Source organism: Salvelinus alpinus, chromosome 19 (assembly GCF_045679555.1).
Source record: "Salvelinus alpinus chromosome 19, SLU_Salpinus.1, whole genome shotgun sequence".
In the NCBI taxonomy this organism is placed as follows: domain Eukaryota; kingdom Metazoa; phylum Chordata; class Actinopteri; order Salmoniformes; family Salmonidae; genus Salvelinus; species Salvelinus alpinus.
In genome coordinates, this window is record NC_092104.1 from 46,404,328 (window position 1) to 46,422,184 (window position 17,857).

Sequence of the window (17,857 nt, forward strand, 5' to 3'; positions counted from 1 at the left end):
ACGTCATAATGTAGTTAATTTGAACCGTTTTATAGCAATTTATATCCGTTTAGTGCGATTCTGAGGAATTTCTTTGTCGTGCACTTTTTAGCTTTGGAAACGTTTCGGGGTGTCGGTCGTTGGTGGTGGACATTTCGAAGGACAGAGGACATCTATCGACCAAAAGACGTTTATAACATAGAAAGGATACATTGCCCAAGAATCTGATGGAAGAACAGCTTAAAGTAAGCAATATTTAATATGATAAAACGTTGTTCTGTCGAAATATTTTAAACGCATATTTCGCCATTTTGTTTGGTATAGCTTCACTTGGCGAACCCTGTATTGAAAAGTAAGGATAATTTTAAAAATGTAAATCAGCGGTTGCATTAAGAACTAATTTGTCTTTCGATTCCTGTCAACCCTGTATTTTTTAGTCAAGTATATGATTAGCTTTCGATTAAACTAGATCACTCTGAAAGCTGACGTTCCTCATTTTGAGGCTTGAGTTGTGACTATTTCCATTGTATAACCACGGTTTTGTATGGCTAAATATGCACCTTTTCGAACAAACTGTATATGTATGTTGTAAAATGATGTTACAGGAGTGTCATCGGAAGAATTCTGAGAAGGTTAGTGAAAAAATTAATATATTTTGGCGGTGATTACGTTATAGCGCTCTTTGGCTGGAATCGATGCTCTGGTAACGTTTGCACATGTGGTATGCTAACTTATCGATTTATTGTGTTTTCGCTGAAAAACGCTTAGAAAATCTGAAATATGGTCTGAAATCACAAGAACTGTGTCTTTCCATTGCTATGCTTTGTCTATTTTTATGAAATGTTTTATGATGAGTAAATTGGTCATACACGTTGCTCTATCTAGTAATTCTAGTTGATTTGTGATGGTCGGTGCAATTGTAAACTGTGATTTCTACCTGAAATATGCACTTTTTTCTAACAACACCTATCCTATACCATAAATATGTTATCAGACTGTCATCTGATGAGTTTTTTTCTTGGTTAGTGGCTATCAATATCTTAGTTTAGCCGAATTGGTGATAGCACCTGAAGGAGTAAGAAACTGATGGAGTTAGAAAAGTGGTGTATTTTGCTAACGTGTTTAGCTAATAGATTTACATATTTTGTCTTCCCTGTAAAACATTTTAAAAATCTGAAATGGTGGCTTTATTCACAAGATCTGTATCTTTCATCTGGTGTCTTGGACTTGTGATTTAATTATATTTAGATGCTACTATCTACTTGTGAAGCTATGCTAGCTATGCTAATCAGTGTGTGGGGGGATGGGGGGTGATCCCGGACCCGGGGTAGAGGCTCGTTAGAGGTTAAGAACTAATTTGTCTTTCGATTCCTGTCAACCCTGTATTTTTTAGTCAAGTATATGATTAGCTATTGATTAAACTAGATCACTCTGAAAGATGGCGACCGACATTTTCAGGCTTGTTTTGCTACTATTTTCATTGTATAACCACGGTTTTTTATGGCTAAATATGCACATTTTCGAACAAACTCTATATGTATGTTGTAATATGATGTTACAGGAGTGTCATCGGAAGAATTCTGAGAAGGTTAGTGAAAAAATTAATATATTTTGGCGATGATAACGATATCGCTCTCTTTGGCTTGAATTCATGCTGGGGTAACGTTTGCATATGTGGTATGCTAATATAACGATTTATTGTGTTTTCGCTGTAAAACACTTAGAACATCTGAAATATTGTCTGAATTCACAAGATCTGTGTCTTTCCATTGCTGTGAGCTGTATATTTTTATGAAATGTTTTATGATGAGTAAATTGGTAAAACACGTTGCTCTCTGTAGTAATTCTAGTCGAGTTGTGATGGTGGGTGCAATTGTAAACTATGATTTCTACCTGAAATATGCAAATTTTTCTAACAAAACCTATCCTATACAATAAATATGTTATCAGACTGTCATCTGATGAGGTTTTTTCTTGGTTAGTGGCTATCAATATCTTTATTTGGCCGAATTGGTGATAGCTAGTGGTGGAGAGAGAAAATGGTGGACAAAGAAAAATGGTGTATTTTGCTAACGTGGTTAGCTAATAGATTTACATATTGTGTCTTCCCTGTAAAACATTTTAAAAAACAGAAATGATGGGTTTATTCACAAGATCTGTATCTTTCATCTGGTGTCTTGGACTTGTGATTTAATGATATTTAGATGCTACTATTTAATTGTGACGCTATGCTAGCGATGCTAATCAGTGTGGGGGGGGGGTGGGGGGTGATCCTGGATCCGGGGTTGAGGCTCGTTAGAGGTTAAACTGCCTCGTACTCAATTCTTGCTCGTACAATATGCATATTATTATTACTATTGGATAGAAAACACTCTCTAGTTTCTAAAACCGTTTGAATTATATCTGTGAGTAAAACAGAACTCGAGTTGGAGCAATCTTCCTGTCAGCAAGTGAGAAATCTGAAATCAGGCAATCTGTTCCAGGGTCGGTTTATTAATTTGCATGTATTCTATTGGTCGACATGCACTGCATACGCCTTCCCCTGGATGTCAGCAAGCAATGAGAATTGGAATGGAGTTGCTAGGCAGATCTGAGGCTATATAAATGGGCTTGGAACCGGGGGTGCAGCCTTTTCAACATTCGCCATGACGCAAGACAGACCTCAGGATTGCGTTCTGGAAAGCTGCCGTTATAGGCCTTAGATATATCCGGCTCTGATTTTATTCGATATAGGTGTTAAAGACATCATAATGTTGTTATTTTAAACCGAGTTATATCAGTATATTGCGATTTTCGGATATTTCTTAGTGCTGCGTTATAGTGAGTTGGGCACGTCTTCGCCACATGGCTAATGTTTACTGCTAATTCCAAAGTTGAAGGCGACAATCTACAACCGAGCAACGATTCCTCTGGACAAAGGACAACTTGCCCAAGATTCTGATGGGAGCTCATCAAAAAGTAAGAAGTATTTATGATGTTAATTCGTTGTTCTGTTGAAAAATGTAAATATACTATTCCGCCATTAATTTCGGTGCGGTCTCGCTTTAACGCACGCTGTATGTCGTAGTAACGTTAATTTTAAAAATCTAACACAGCGGTTGCATTAAGAACTAATGTATCTTTCATTTGCTGTTCAACCTGTATTTTTTTGTCAAGTTTATGATTAGTTACTGATTAGATTAGGTGCCTCTCCCAAGATTTCTCCCGACATTTTGTTTGCATTTTGGCTACTATTCATATTGTATAACCACGATTTGTGCCACTAAATATGCACATTTTCAAACAAACTCTATATGTATTGTGTAATATGATGTTATAGGACTGTCATCTGAAGAAGTTTGAGAAGGTTAGTGAAATAATTAATATCTTTTGCTGGTTTATTCGTTATCGCTATTGTTGGCTTGAATCAGTGCTGTTGTGTGGTTGGCTATTGTAGTAAGCTAATATAATGCTATATTGTGTTTTCGCTGTAAAACACTTAAAAAATCGGAAATATTGGCTGGATTCACAAGATCTTTGTCTTTCATTTGCTGTACGCTGTGTATTTTTCATAAATGTTTTATGATGAGTATTTAGGTAATTCACGTTGGTCTCTGTAGTTATTCTAGTTGCTTTGGTGAGAGTTGTGATGGTGGCTGCAATGTAAAACTATGATTTATACCTGTGGCCAAACGCGTTCTCTTCCAATTGATTGTTGAGCATTTTATAGTATCTCTGCATTGCATTCTCTTTAAGATCACTATTGGTGTCAGAGGAAACGGTCTGAGGATTTTTGTAGTTTGCTCTGATCTTTAATCTTCTCTAAATCTGGTACAATTTCTAGTCCCATATCTCCTGTAGGTTGTTCTGTTCTGTTCTCCCTGTGTCCACTTCTGGTGAGTGTGAGTGATGAATGGGTGAATTTGGTGACGTGGCCATTTGGTGAGGCGACGTTGGTGAAGCTTTGTTCCATTATTTGAATGTTTAATGTTTCCCTTCAAATCCTTGATCTTCTTTGACTCCTTATTCTGTAAGTCACTCATCAGTGTATTATATAATTTATCTTTTACTTCTTATCCATGCATATAATTAGTACCGGCGTAGTGGTAGATCTGGATGTATCAGAAAGGTTACCAAGACTATGATGCAGCTCAGGGCCGCTACTCTTCCCAAAAACCGCCAACCCTCTCGTGCACTTAGTCGGTCTGCTAGGTACCACCCCATACTCACACTTCTGGGAGCACACACAGTGATGAACGGTCGGGATAGGAAATCTTTGATAAGGAGGTAACCCCCGGACCCTGTTGGTGCTCGGTTCTTCTCCTAACTCTGTGTGTGATCTGCAGTGCTTATATGTGTACATACCTCCTTGCAGTGGGTAACGTGGACCCAAGTGACTCTCTCAACTGTTCTAATGGCAAAGGTGGTGGTTTAACAGAACCTGGTATGGGCCTTCCCAACGGGCTGCTTCCAGTCTATTCTCCTCAGGGACTGGATCCCCCCCCCAGTCTCCTGGTTGGATTGAGTGAATCACCTTCTCCTGTCATTCACCTGTTGGACACAAAATCTTGGACATATGGGTTTGGTTAACAAACAGTCTTCTCATGTGTTCTACTAGTATATCTTCAGCTTCTATGTCTACCGGTTCTGGTCCCTAACTCTGGCCTTCTATTTTTTCTACCTGATTAGCTAAAATGTCATCCATCATTTAAAGAAATAGATCCGAGTAAACTAACTCTCGGGATAATATCTTGACCTAATATTTTAGTTCACATAATCGTGTCAGCCAAGTAAGTTGGGAACTATTCTACCCATTTGCTATATTTATCTATTATTTAAAAAAAATGTTTTCGTTTATTATCCAATAGGCCACAAAGTGTCATAACCTATACCCCCCTATTGATACATGTCTCTACTCATTTATCGATTTGCTGCATATCAAAACAATGACAGGTAAGATTAGTAAATTTTGCCTTTTGTCAGACATTATCTTGTAGGATCGCCCCTTTCATTTTCCACATGTCCAATTATCCCTGGTGCGTTCGTCCATGGCTATCCTGTAACAATTATCTGGCAAGTGTCTTATCTTCTTTAAGATTTATCTGTGCTGCTTTGTATGGTTTTAACTTCTCTGCACTACGGATCTCTTTTACGGGATCACTTTCCTAAACAACCGCTAGAATTGCAGGGCGCCAAATGCATAAATATTACAAAAAATATTTTGTAATATACCAAAACACAGCTTAGCTTGTTGTTAATCCACCTATCGTGTCAGATTTTGAAAATATGCTTTACAGCGAAAGAAATGTAAGCTTTTGTGAGTGTATCAATCAATGCTACAACAGCTAGCCCCAAATTAGCATGGTCACGAAAGTCAGAAAAGCAATAAAATTAATCGCTTACCTTTGATAATCTTCGGATGTTTGCACTCACGAGACTCCCAGTTACACGATAAATATTACTTTTATAACAAAAAAACGCCATTTGGGTTGCGCGTTATGTTGAGAAAACTACAGCCTCGTTCCGGTCCTGAAAGGAAGATGAAAATTCTCAAACATATCAGATTAAAAAATATTACAAAAAATATTTATAATCATGCAATCACAAGTGAAATATACCAAAACACAGTGTAGCTTTTTGTTAATCCACCTATTTTGCCAGATTTTGAAAATATACTTTACAGCGAAAGAAATCCAAGCTTTTGTGAGTGTAGCAATCAATGCTAGAACAGTTAGCCTTATATTAGCTTGGTTAGCTTGGTCACGAAAGTCAGAAAAGCAATAAAAGTAATCGCTTACCTTTGATAATCTTTGGATGTTTGCACTCACGAGACTCCCAGTTACACAACAAATGTTATTTTTGTTCGATAAATATTACTTTTATCACAAAAAAACGCCATTTGGGTTGCGCATTATGTTCAGAAAACCAAAGCCTTGTTCCGTTCGACAAATTCCAAAAAGTATCCGTAATGGTCGTAGAAACATGTCAAATGTTTTTTATAATCAATCCTCAGGTTGTTGTGGTGGTGACATGGTTGGGTAGGGGGCGGTGGTTGCTACAACAGGAGTTGTTGAAAAACGCTCTATTTGATAACTCGACATTTAAAATAAAGGGTGGTTGGCTACAGCTAGAGCACTGGGTGCATGTGTGATGATGATGTACGTCATTCCGAATACCTATGGTTTGGTCACTCCTCACTGATGCTGCTGGCAGCGACGATGTTTGACAGTTAATTTTGATGTATAATCTGGTGCTGCTGATTGGCAGTGTTCTCCTGCCCTTAAGAAAGCAAATAATTAAAAATTACAACCACTCTGACCATTCCCTTCTTAGGGTATGTGGGTTACGGTAGCGTCCCACCTCGTCAACAGCCAGTGAAACTGCAGGGCGCCAAATTCAAAACAACAGAAATCCCATAATTTAAATTCCTCAATATCATACAAGCATTTTACAGCCATTTTAAACCTACACTTGTTGTAAATCTAGCCAAAGTGTCCAATTTCAAAAAGGTATTTACGACGAAAGCACACCATATCACGATTATGTTAGGTCATGCAGCCAAGTCACAGAAAGCAGACAGCCATTTTTCCAGCTCAAGAGAGCAGTTAACAAAAAGCAGAAATATAGATAAAATTAATCACTAACCTTTGATGATCTTCATCAGATGACACTCATAGGACTTCATGTTACACAATACATGTATTTTTTGTTCGGTAAAGTTCATATTTATATCCAAAAATCTGAGTTTAGGCAAGACGCTACTGTCTCACTTGGCAAAAAGCCTGAGAAAATGCAGAGCACCAAATTAAAATTAATTACTATGAAAATTACTATAAAATCAAACTTTCATTAAATCACACATGAAAGATACCAAATTAAAGCTACACTGGTTGTGAATCCAGCCAACATGTCAGAATTCAAATAGGCTTTTCAGCGAAAGCATACGATGCTATTATCTGAGGATAGCACCATAGTAAACAAAAGAGAGAAAACATTTCAACCCTGCAGGCACGGCACAAAATTAGAATAAAATTATAATTCATGCCTTACCTTTGACGAGCTTCTGTTGTTGGCACTCCAATATGTCCCATAAACATCACAAATGGTCCTTTTGTTCGATTAATTCCGTCGATATATATCCAAAATGTCCATTTATTTGGCGCGTTTGAACCAGAAAAACACAGCTTCCAAATTGCTCAAACGTGACTACAAAATATCTCAAAGGTTACCTGTAAACTTTGCCAAAAAATGTCCAACTACTTTTGTAATACAACTTTGTTTTTTTTAATGTTAATAATCGATAAAATTGAAGACGGGATGATCTGTGTTCAATACAGGATTAAAACGAAATGTAGCATGTCTTCTGTTTGATTGAAGCGCATGTCCAGGACACCTGGAGTGACTCGACTTCAAGATGGCCGTACTTCTTCATTACACAAAGGAATAACCTCAACCTATTTCTCAGGACTGTTGACATCTGAATGTCTGAATGGTTTGTCCTCGGGGTTTCGCCTGCTAAATAAGTTCTGTTATACTCACAGACATGATTCAAACAGTTTTAGAAACTTCAGAGTGTTTTCCATCCAAATTTACTAATAATATACATATCTTATCTCCTGGGGATGAGTAGCTGGCAGTTGAATTTGGGTATGCTTTTCATCCAAACGTGAAAATGCTGCCCCCTACCCTAGAGAAGTTAATCAGGTCTCAGTTAGATCTCAATATTCTCTAGTTTATATTGGTACTGCAGATACCCGGTGTCATTATGGACCCCCTTCTACTGCTGCCTAGGTGGCTCTACAACCAATTCCTACCTTCCATTTGCATAGAATACTTTGTTGCCTTTAAAACTTTTCTCTACACAAAATTCTAAAGATAAGTCACCGGGTCAGAGTGCCCTATGAGAATTTTAAAATCAACACCTAAACTACACAAAAACAATCAAATATATTTCTGAATGTAGCACGAGCGTCAATTCCCCAGAATTCGTGAATAAAGATTTACTGACCGTTGTCTCGTAGACTGGGAAAAGCAATGTAGGTTGGATCTCGTCACCACCTCTGTCGTGTACCAGTTCACCACTGGCCTGAAATAATCCCTCAATTCAGAGGTCAGGTTTTACGGTTCCTGGATACGCCCGTGCACAGTTTTCAGCAGTTCCTTGGGACGACAGAGGCAGGTATTGAGATCCGGCTCAAAGGACCAAATTGTCACGAGAATTATGTTCTCAATGTTCATAAACCCAATTCAATTAACTACTCAGTCTGAAACCCAGAATTTGTAAGAAACTGATTGAAATGAATCAAACGGAGGCCCAGCTACGATAGTCAGATTTTTTTTTTACCAGAGCGCTGGTTAGTTGTACAAAACCATTAATTTTATACTAGCTCCTTACGCACATACTCTTGCACACAAACAGAATTCATTCGCACATACATTTGCACACAAACATTAGGTATCCTACGCACACACTGTCCTGCTACCCAGCCGACAAAGATTAGGAACCGTGAGAATCACTCCCTGTCCTTTCCCAAATCTCTCAGTGGCCCCTAGCCAAGGTCGGCACCGAATCTTGCTCAGACAGTCTGTGTTTAAGACACTTTAGAGACATATTGTACAGTTTATATTGTTTACCCTTATTCTGACTAAAACTACACACATCATGACTAAAACTACACACATCATGACTAAAACTACACACATCATGACTAAAACTACACACATCATGACTAAAACTACACACATAATTTATTATAATTTTACTGACTATTAATCAATTTCATACAATTATATGGGTTCAGGGTGGAATATTCTAGTCATTCATTTAAATCTATACATTCCATCAACACTAACCTTTGATATTCTTCATCAGATGACACTCCCGGGACAACATGTTACACAATACATGTATGTTTTGTTCGATCAAGTTCATATTTATATCCAAAAACCTCAGTTTACATTTGGCTTTGCCTCCAAAACATCCCGTTAATTTGCACAGAGCCACATCAATTTACAGAAATACTCATAATAAACATTGATAAAAGATAAAAGTTTTATTCACAGAATTAACTTCTTATGGCTGCAGGGCGGTGCCGGTACACTTATGACAACAGCCCGTCAAAGTGCAGGGCGCGAAATTCAAAATATATATTTTTGAAATATTTAACTTTCACACAATAACAAGTCCAATACAGCAAATGAAAGATACACATCTTGTGAATCCAGCCAACATGTTCGATTTTTAAAATGTTTTACAGCGAAAACACCACGTATATTTATGTTAGCTTCATCAGATGACAGTCTTATAACATGTTATACAATAAATCTATGTTTTGTTCGAAAAATGTGCATATTTGAGGTATAAATCATAGTTTTACATTGCAGCTACAATCGGAAATAGCACCGAAGCAGCTAGAACAATTAGAGACCAAATTGAAATACTTAAATACTCATCATAAAACATTTATGAAAAATACATGGTGATCAGCAAATAAAAGACAAACATCTTGTGAATCCAGCCAATATTTCCGATTCTTTAACTTCTACTTCATCACAATCCCGGATCCGGGAGCACCCCCATCAGTAAAAAAGCTGACTAGCATAGCCTAGCATAGCGTCACAAGTAAATACTAGCATCTAAATATCATTAAATCACAAGTCCAAGACACCAGATGAAAGATACACATCTTGTGAATCCAGCCATAATTTCTGATTTTTAAAATGTTTTACAGGGAAGACGTAATATGTATTTCTATTAGCTAACCACGATAGCAAAAGACAACTTTTTTTCCCCACCATTTTTTTCCTGCATAGGTAGCTATCACAATTTCGACCAAATAAAGATATAAATAGTCACTAACCAAGAAACAACTTCATCAGATGACAGTCTGATAACATATTTATTGTATAGCATATGTTTTGTTAGAAAAATGTGCATATTTCAGGTATAAATCATAGTTTTACATTGCAGCCACCATCACAACTCTCACCAAAGCAACTAGAATAACTACAGAGACCAACGTGAATTACCTAAATACTCATCATAAAACATTTATGAAAAATACACAGCGTACAGCAAATGAAAGACAAAGATCTTGTGAATCCAGCCAATATTTCCGATTTTTTAAGTGTTTTACAGCGAAAACACAATATAGCATTATATTAGCTTACTACAATGAGCCAACCATCACAACAGCACTGATTCAATGCCAACAAGTAGCGATAACGTAATAAACCAGCAAAAGATATTAATTATTTCACTAACCTTCTCAGAACTTCTTCAGATGACAGTCCTATAACATCATATTACACAATACATATAGAGTTTGTTTGAAAATGTGCATATTTAGTGGCACAAAAATCGTGGTTATACAATGATGAATAGTAGCCAAAATGCAAACAAAATGTCGGGAGCAATCTTGGGAGAGTGCACCTAATCTAATCAGTAACTAATCATAAACTTGACAAAAAAATACAGCGTTGAACAGCAAATGAAAGATACATTAGTTCTTAATGCAACCGCTGTGTTAGATTTTTAAAATTAACGTTACTACGCACATACAAGCGTGCGTTAAAGCGAAGCTACCGCACCGAAATTAATGGCGGAATAGTATATTTAACATTTTTCAACAGAACAACGAATTAACATCATAAATACTTCTTACTTTTTGATGAGCTCCCATCAGAATCTTGGGCAAGTTGTCCTTTGTCCAGAGGAATCGTTGCTCGGTTGTAGATTGTCGCCTTCAACTTTGGAATTAGCAGTAAACATTAGCCATGTGGCGAAGACGTGCCCAACTCACTATAACGCAGCACTAAGAAATATCCGAAAATCGCAATATACTGATATAACTCGGTTTAAAATAACAACATTATGATGTCTTTAACACCTATATCGAATAAAATCAGAGCCGGATATATCTAAGGCCTATAACGGCAGCTTTCCAGAACGCAATCCTGAGGTCTGTCTTGCGTCATGGCGAATGTTGAAAAGGCTGCACCCCCGGTTCCAAGCCCATTTATATAGCCTCAGATCTGCCTAGCAACTCCATTCCAATTCTCATTGCTTGCTGACATCCAGGGGAAGGCGTATGCAGTGCATGTCGACCAATAGAATACATGCAAATTAATAAACCGACCCTGGAACAGATTGCCTGATTTCAGATTTCTCACTTGCTGACAGGAAGATTGCTCCAACTCGAGTTCTGTTTTACTCACAGATATAATTCAAACGGTTTTAGAAACTAGAGAGTGTTTTCTATCCAATAGTAATAATAATATGCATATTGTACGAGCAAGAATTGAGTACGAGGCAGTTTAATTTGGGAACTAATTTTTTACAAAGTGAAAACAGCACCCCCTATTGAGAAAAGGTTAAGTGTTTTACAGCGAAAACACAATATAGCATTATATTAGCTTACCACAATAGCCAAAAACACAACCCATTTATCAGCAGCAAAAGTTAGCGATCGCAAAAAAACAGCAAAAGATATATAATTTTTCACTAACCTGGACAAACTTCCTCAGATGACAGTCCTATAACATCAGGTTATACAATACACTTATGTTTTGTTCGAAAATGTGCATATTTAGAGCTGAAATCCATGGTTATACATTGTAAAAACTTAGCATCTTTTTCCCAGAATGTCCGGATATATATTTCTGACACTCACCTATTCTGACCAAATAACTAATCATAAACGTTACTAAAAAATACTTGTTGTACAGCAAATGATAGATACACTAGTTCTTAATGCAATCGCCGTGTTAGAATTCTAAAAATAACTTCATTACGACATCCAGCTTACGTTATAGCGAGACAGCGCCAAAACTCAAGGCGGAAAACACAACACATTTTCGACAGAAATAGGAAATAACATCATAAATGGGTCCTACTTTTGTTGAGCTTCCATCAGAATCTTGTACAAGTGGTCCTTTGTCCAGAACAATCGTTGTTTGGATTTAGAATGTCCTTTTTCCCTCTCGAATGAGCAAGCAAAACTAGCCAAGTGGCGCTAAGCTCTCCTTCGTCAACAAACGCAGAGAACGGAACACGCCAAAACTCCCGAAAAAATTTCAATAATCTGATTAAACTATATTGAAAAAACATACTTTACGATGATATTGTCACATTTATCAAATAAAATCAAAGCCGGAGATTTTAGCCGTCTATAACAAAAGCTTTTCAGAAGCCAATGCGGAAGTGCTTTCCGCGTCTTCCTGAGCAAAGGAAATTGGGGTCCTGTCATTCCAAGCTCTCTCTTTTGACCATAGAAAGAGCTAGAGACCCCATTTCACCTCTCACAGCCTATTGACATCTAGTGGAAGGCGTATTGAGAATTGAGAAGAATTGAGTACGAGGCCGTTTGAAATGGGCACCTTTTATCCAAGCTACTCAATACTGCCCCTGCAGCCATAAGAAGTTAACAAAGTTAACCATTTTCACTATAGTGTCCAAAACGTCTTTCAAGCTGTCACGCATTCCCTTGGCAGCAAGAGCCTCTCAGTGGATGCTGTAGTGTACCCAAGTGGCATCGGGAGCAACTGCTTTCACGCACGTTACCACTCCACTATGGCTCCCTGTCATTGCTTTTGAGCCATCAGTTCAGATACCAACACATCTTGACCACCAAAGTGCATTTGATGTCACAAAGCTGTCCAGTACATAACAAATATCCTCTCCTGTTGTCCTGGTTTCCAGTGGTTTGCAGAAGAGGACATCTTCCTTAATTGACCCCCCATGAACGTAACGGACATATACCAGGAGCTGTGCTATGCCCGCCACGTCTGTTGACTCATCCAGATGTAACGCATACAATTCACTGGCTTGTATGCAAAGCAGTAATTGTTTCAAAAACATCTCCTGCCATGTCACTGATGCGTCGGGAAACAGTGTTGTTTGATGAAGGCATTGTCTGTGTAGTTTTTTGGTCTTTTCCCGCAGCACAAATCCGTGGCAGCAGGAAGATGTAAGTCCTCCACAATAGTATGGGGCTTGCTTGTCCCAGCAACTCAGTAGGTCACCATATAATACGCGTCTAGCTCCGTATTATTAATGGTATCTGTTGCTTTTATACATGTCTTACTACTTGAAAGTTGTTTTAATTCTCGCTCAAAAAACTCGTGGCTTATTTTTCAAATTGGCATGTTTTGTTTCTAAATGTCTGCGCAACAGTGAAGGTTTCATCGAGTTGTGAGATAGTACTTTTGCACGAATAACACACTGTGGCTGAGGAAAGGCACTACTCCCAATACAAGTGAACCCCAAATCAATTTAGTTCTCATCATATTTGCACCTCTTCGATGGTCCAACATCCCTGTCTGTTGTTCTGTGCTTTCCTGGGTAAGGGGGCTCTTCGGTAGCATCAGATTCACAACAGTCTGTGTCCGTACTAGCTGGGCTAACAACAAATGTAGAATTACTAATGCTAGCATTGGATGTGCTCGTGGAAGCAGAACAAATTGTGTCTTCATCAACAGGTGCACGTGTTGTACTGCTGGTAGTAGCAGAACTACCAGTAGAGCTGGTGTGTGTCTCTATGGATGCGGGCCCTACATTTTTTAACCATTTATCAATTTTTGAGTAAACGGAATGAGCTGCAGCTACATTTGGCCACATTCGAACCGTTAGTGGAATTCCCGCCAGAGAGTAACGGTTAATGTGATTGGATGTTAATTATTTTACTAGGCTACCTGTATTTGACATTGTGTTGTTATTTCGTTGAACACTAGATGGTTTAATTTTATTTTTGGCAGTGAAACAATGCTACTCAGGCGAGAAAAAAACCTCACCCAAATGTATAGCCCCGTTGGAAAATATAAAGGGACTGTTTGAAAATATGAAGAAAAATAAATACAATATTATAAAAATAAGAAAATTTGAATCACATTTTAATTTGGCGTACCACCATCTGCATTGCCCCAGTTTGGGAATACCTGATATAGTCGAATATGAAGATGAGAGGTGAAACACCATCTGGGAGTGTCATCTAAAAAGGTTCCTCTGATTATGTCACTTTTTGTTGTTAAATTTTTTTTTATTTTTTTAAAAAGTAATTCACAGATTGACTAAAACCACAGAGTTTTTGTAAAGGGTGAATGGATTGGTTGTCACTGTGGGTTCCAGCAGGCACAGTAGTAGGTGGCAGAATGGGAGACTTTAACTGACTGGATTTTTAGATCACAGTTGTTATTCATTCTCGTTGCTGAGAAGTCATTTTTTTGAGGATGGTTGTAACTTGCATCGACAGCGCAGTTACTCTTTTGGATGTCGAGAATCAAGGTAAAAGGTTCTCGTTCTTTCTTCTGGTACCAGAAGACAAACGTTGTACACTGGTCATTGTCTTTGCAGCTGAAGGAGACAGCCTGTCCCTGTGTCTTAGTCCATGATATCTCCTGGTCCAATTTCTGCCCTGCCACTGACACTGCAATGACAAAATGACAACAACAACACACTCAGACAAACATACATTAGCAAAAGTTATGAGTAATTATGTGTCCACAATCTTTGCATCAATCATAGACTAAATTCAGACAGAGAGAACATTTTCCACAAGTCATTTCCAGTTGCTCCATTGGAGAAAAAAATATTGTAAGTGATGGATGGACAAACACTTACTTAAATAAAGTGAATAAAGAATGACCACAAAGCCTAGAGACATGTCTATGATGATTCTGACGTGTCCTCTATTGAACCTGAAGATAATTGTGTTTAGTTGGAGTAGAGATGATGTGAGGTGAAACACTGTCAGTTGGGCCTTGTGGTTTTTTACTGCTCCTCCAATGTGATGTGATTTCCTGTTGTTGTTGAAAAGTGGTATGTTCCAATTATATTATCTACTTATTTCTCCTTCCTCCCAAAGAGTGCACTTGTTCACTTCCCTTCACTGCTTTGAAAGAAATATGGTGGAAAGGCCACTAGCCAATGCCTCCACGTATTCAATGAAGGGCTACCAGATGTATCATTGCTAGCTTAGTGATACATTCTAGGTGTTTTCTTGTTTTAGGTCATGCTAACTTTTGCTGTTGACCTCTATGTACCAATCCCAGGCCGCTCCTTTAATACTGACATTGCTCCCCTGTCTCTTTCTCCACAAGATGGTGATAAACATAACCCTATAATTCAGGTTTGAAAAAGTTGAATAGAGAAAAGGTTCAAGCAAGACACCAATGGCAATATCTTTTCAGTCTTATGAATGGAAACCGTTGGTTTTGGCTAGACGATCTGCTATCACTGATTTTCTGTTATTAACATTTTTCTATACCATTTATGGTTTACAGTTCTCCAAAGTTATAAGTAATGACGAGGTGATCTGAGCAAATAACAACACACTGCTATCCTAAAATGTAGTACACTCCTAAAATATTGCCTAACCTGATGCTTCATGATAACTACAGCCCTAATGAAAGATGACAACTAATTAATAGATAACTCTAAGAATGCCTGTTTTATCCTGTAAAGGGCAATCTGCGATAAACCAAGAATGATTATCCCAACAATATTTGATAACTAGCTGGGGAGAACCTGGAGAAATGACCACTAAATGTAAAAGACAGCTATGGATGACAGTAAAACCCAATAATGCATTAGTAAATAAGATACGATAGTACTATAAATCCCTCAAAGGGGAAATTTGATTGCACCAGCCAATAATACATCACAATAAATACACAAAAAAACACACAAGAACACAAGGACACTAAAGCAGCACATCATGATGAATGTCAACTAGGTGTTCATGTTAAAAGCCTCATAGCATGTGGGTAAAGAATCTGCAAAACAGCTCTACAGGGTTGCAATGCCGGGCATGGATCCCCCAGATAGAACTTGCCGCCCCACCCCAATTTTGATTCCCAATAAACATAACAAATAGTATATTCATTAGCATACAGAGAGGGGAAAAGGTTGTTCGTTTTTGCAGACAGCTACAGGTAGCTTCATAAGATTTGGTAGTGGTGCATTCAATAATTATAGCTAGAAGACTAAGCTTTGATCAGCATGGATATACGAAAATGGCTGGTCACTGCCAAGAGGTATTATTCTTCCTGTGAAGCACATTGCGTTGCATCCATGTCAAAAATGTGCTATGCAAATAAAGCTTGATTGGATATGATCTTCCATTTTATGAATCGGGACCATTGATTTTGGCTAGATTATCTGCTATCACTGATGTTATGTTACTATTAATTTACAGCATTTTAATATACCATTTATACCAGAAACTTATATCTGTCACTGATCAAACAACATAAAACATCCTGTTGCATGTAGCTAACAAACTGTCAATACTGTAGCTGACAAAGCACAATGAGACTATATCCCAGCCTTTTTGTTTTACATTGATAAGAGAGTATTCTCCTATCTTATTCAGCAGAGTAAAATAATAAGGTTCACCCGTTTAAGACGCCAAGTTCATTTTCAGTGGCAAGCCTGTGTGGCTTAAGGAAGTAACAGATACCTACCACATTTTAACAAGAAGGACATTTCTTGTTAATTCAATGTTGTAATTCTGTGGACTAGCTTTTTATGAATTTATTATTGGTTTTACTCGTCTTAGTATTCTGTTTTTTGGATGAAAGTGAAAATTGTATTCTTCATTTATGTTATAGAATTATATATAGTTGTTGTGGGTATTTCATTGGCTTTAAATAAAATGTAACAGTTGACCATATTGTTAAAGGGCCTTCTTTGGAAGTGTAGAGAACAAAAAGGCATTTGGGTAACACTTTACATTACAGCACAAAATAAATGGGTAATAACATGATAAAAACACAGAAACTAACTTAAGATACCTCTACTGTATTTACTAGGCTACTTATTGTGATAATCATACACATTTCCTGGTAAAAAGATATGTTAAAAACGAATTATAGTGTACTAGGGGGTAAGTAGCCCCTGCTAAGAACAATGTCTAAGCAATGTTGGGAAAAACATTGTATGTGGATGAATGTTATGGTTAGGCGAATAAACTATAAAGGGAAATAAATGGCTACAGTTTCATTTCATGAATGTTGTTTTTGGAAAACTGTGGGGTTTTTAAGTACTGGGGTAACTGTCCCTCTTTTTCACTCACCTGCACATACATTTTATTTGTTCTTTCTTTGTTGTTCCTTTACATACAATCCATTATGTACAATTGCACTGAATATGATTTAAAAAATGCACGATTTTAAATCCCAGCAGACTTTAAAATTACATATAAATAATAACATTAAATAACATTGGAAAATAACATTTAATATCAACAGTTTAACTAATTAAGTCAGTATAACATTGATGTGGCAACTCTTTTATGCTCTGCTATTGCACAATTGTAATTTGTACCTGTAGGTCACAAAAAAACCTATCCCCAGTGAAATTGGAGCACAACTCATTAGCCCACCTCCTGCACTGCTCACATCTAATCCAGTCCCCAACTGTGACTGAAAACAGGGGAAGAGATGCCATTTGAAAAGCTCTCTCTTAAAAACGTAGATAGTTATCTAGCTATATGACATAACATGCTTTGTAAAATAGCGAAAAGGCAATAAAGGTGCATTAACTGTAAAGCTATCAGTCACTAGTGAAAACATTTACAACTGAAATTTAAGTTACGTTATCTTTTCTTAAATGTATTTTACCTCAGACGATCTGATAGTAATGGTGCTAGCTAGTACTCCTAGCAGCTTATGCTAATTAGCAAGCCTGCTAGCATTTACTGCTAGTGAAGTTGCTAGCAGTAAACATATTACTACTTTACTCAAAAATTATCTAAAATGTTCTCTCTAAAAAAGTGAATTATTTATGTTTAGGCTTAGTATAGAGTATAGATCTAACTATAGATCTAACTTAATATGAATATATCTACACATTTCTCACAATTTACACAAAGGAAATAGTGTTGGAAAAATTATTTTGTTG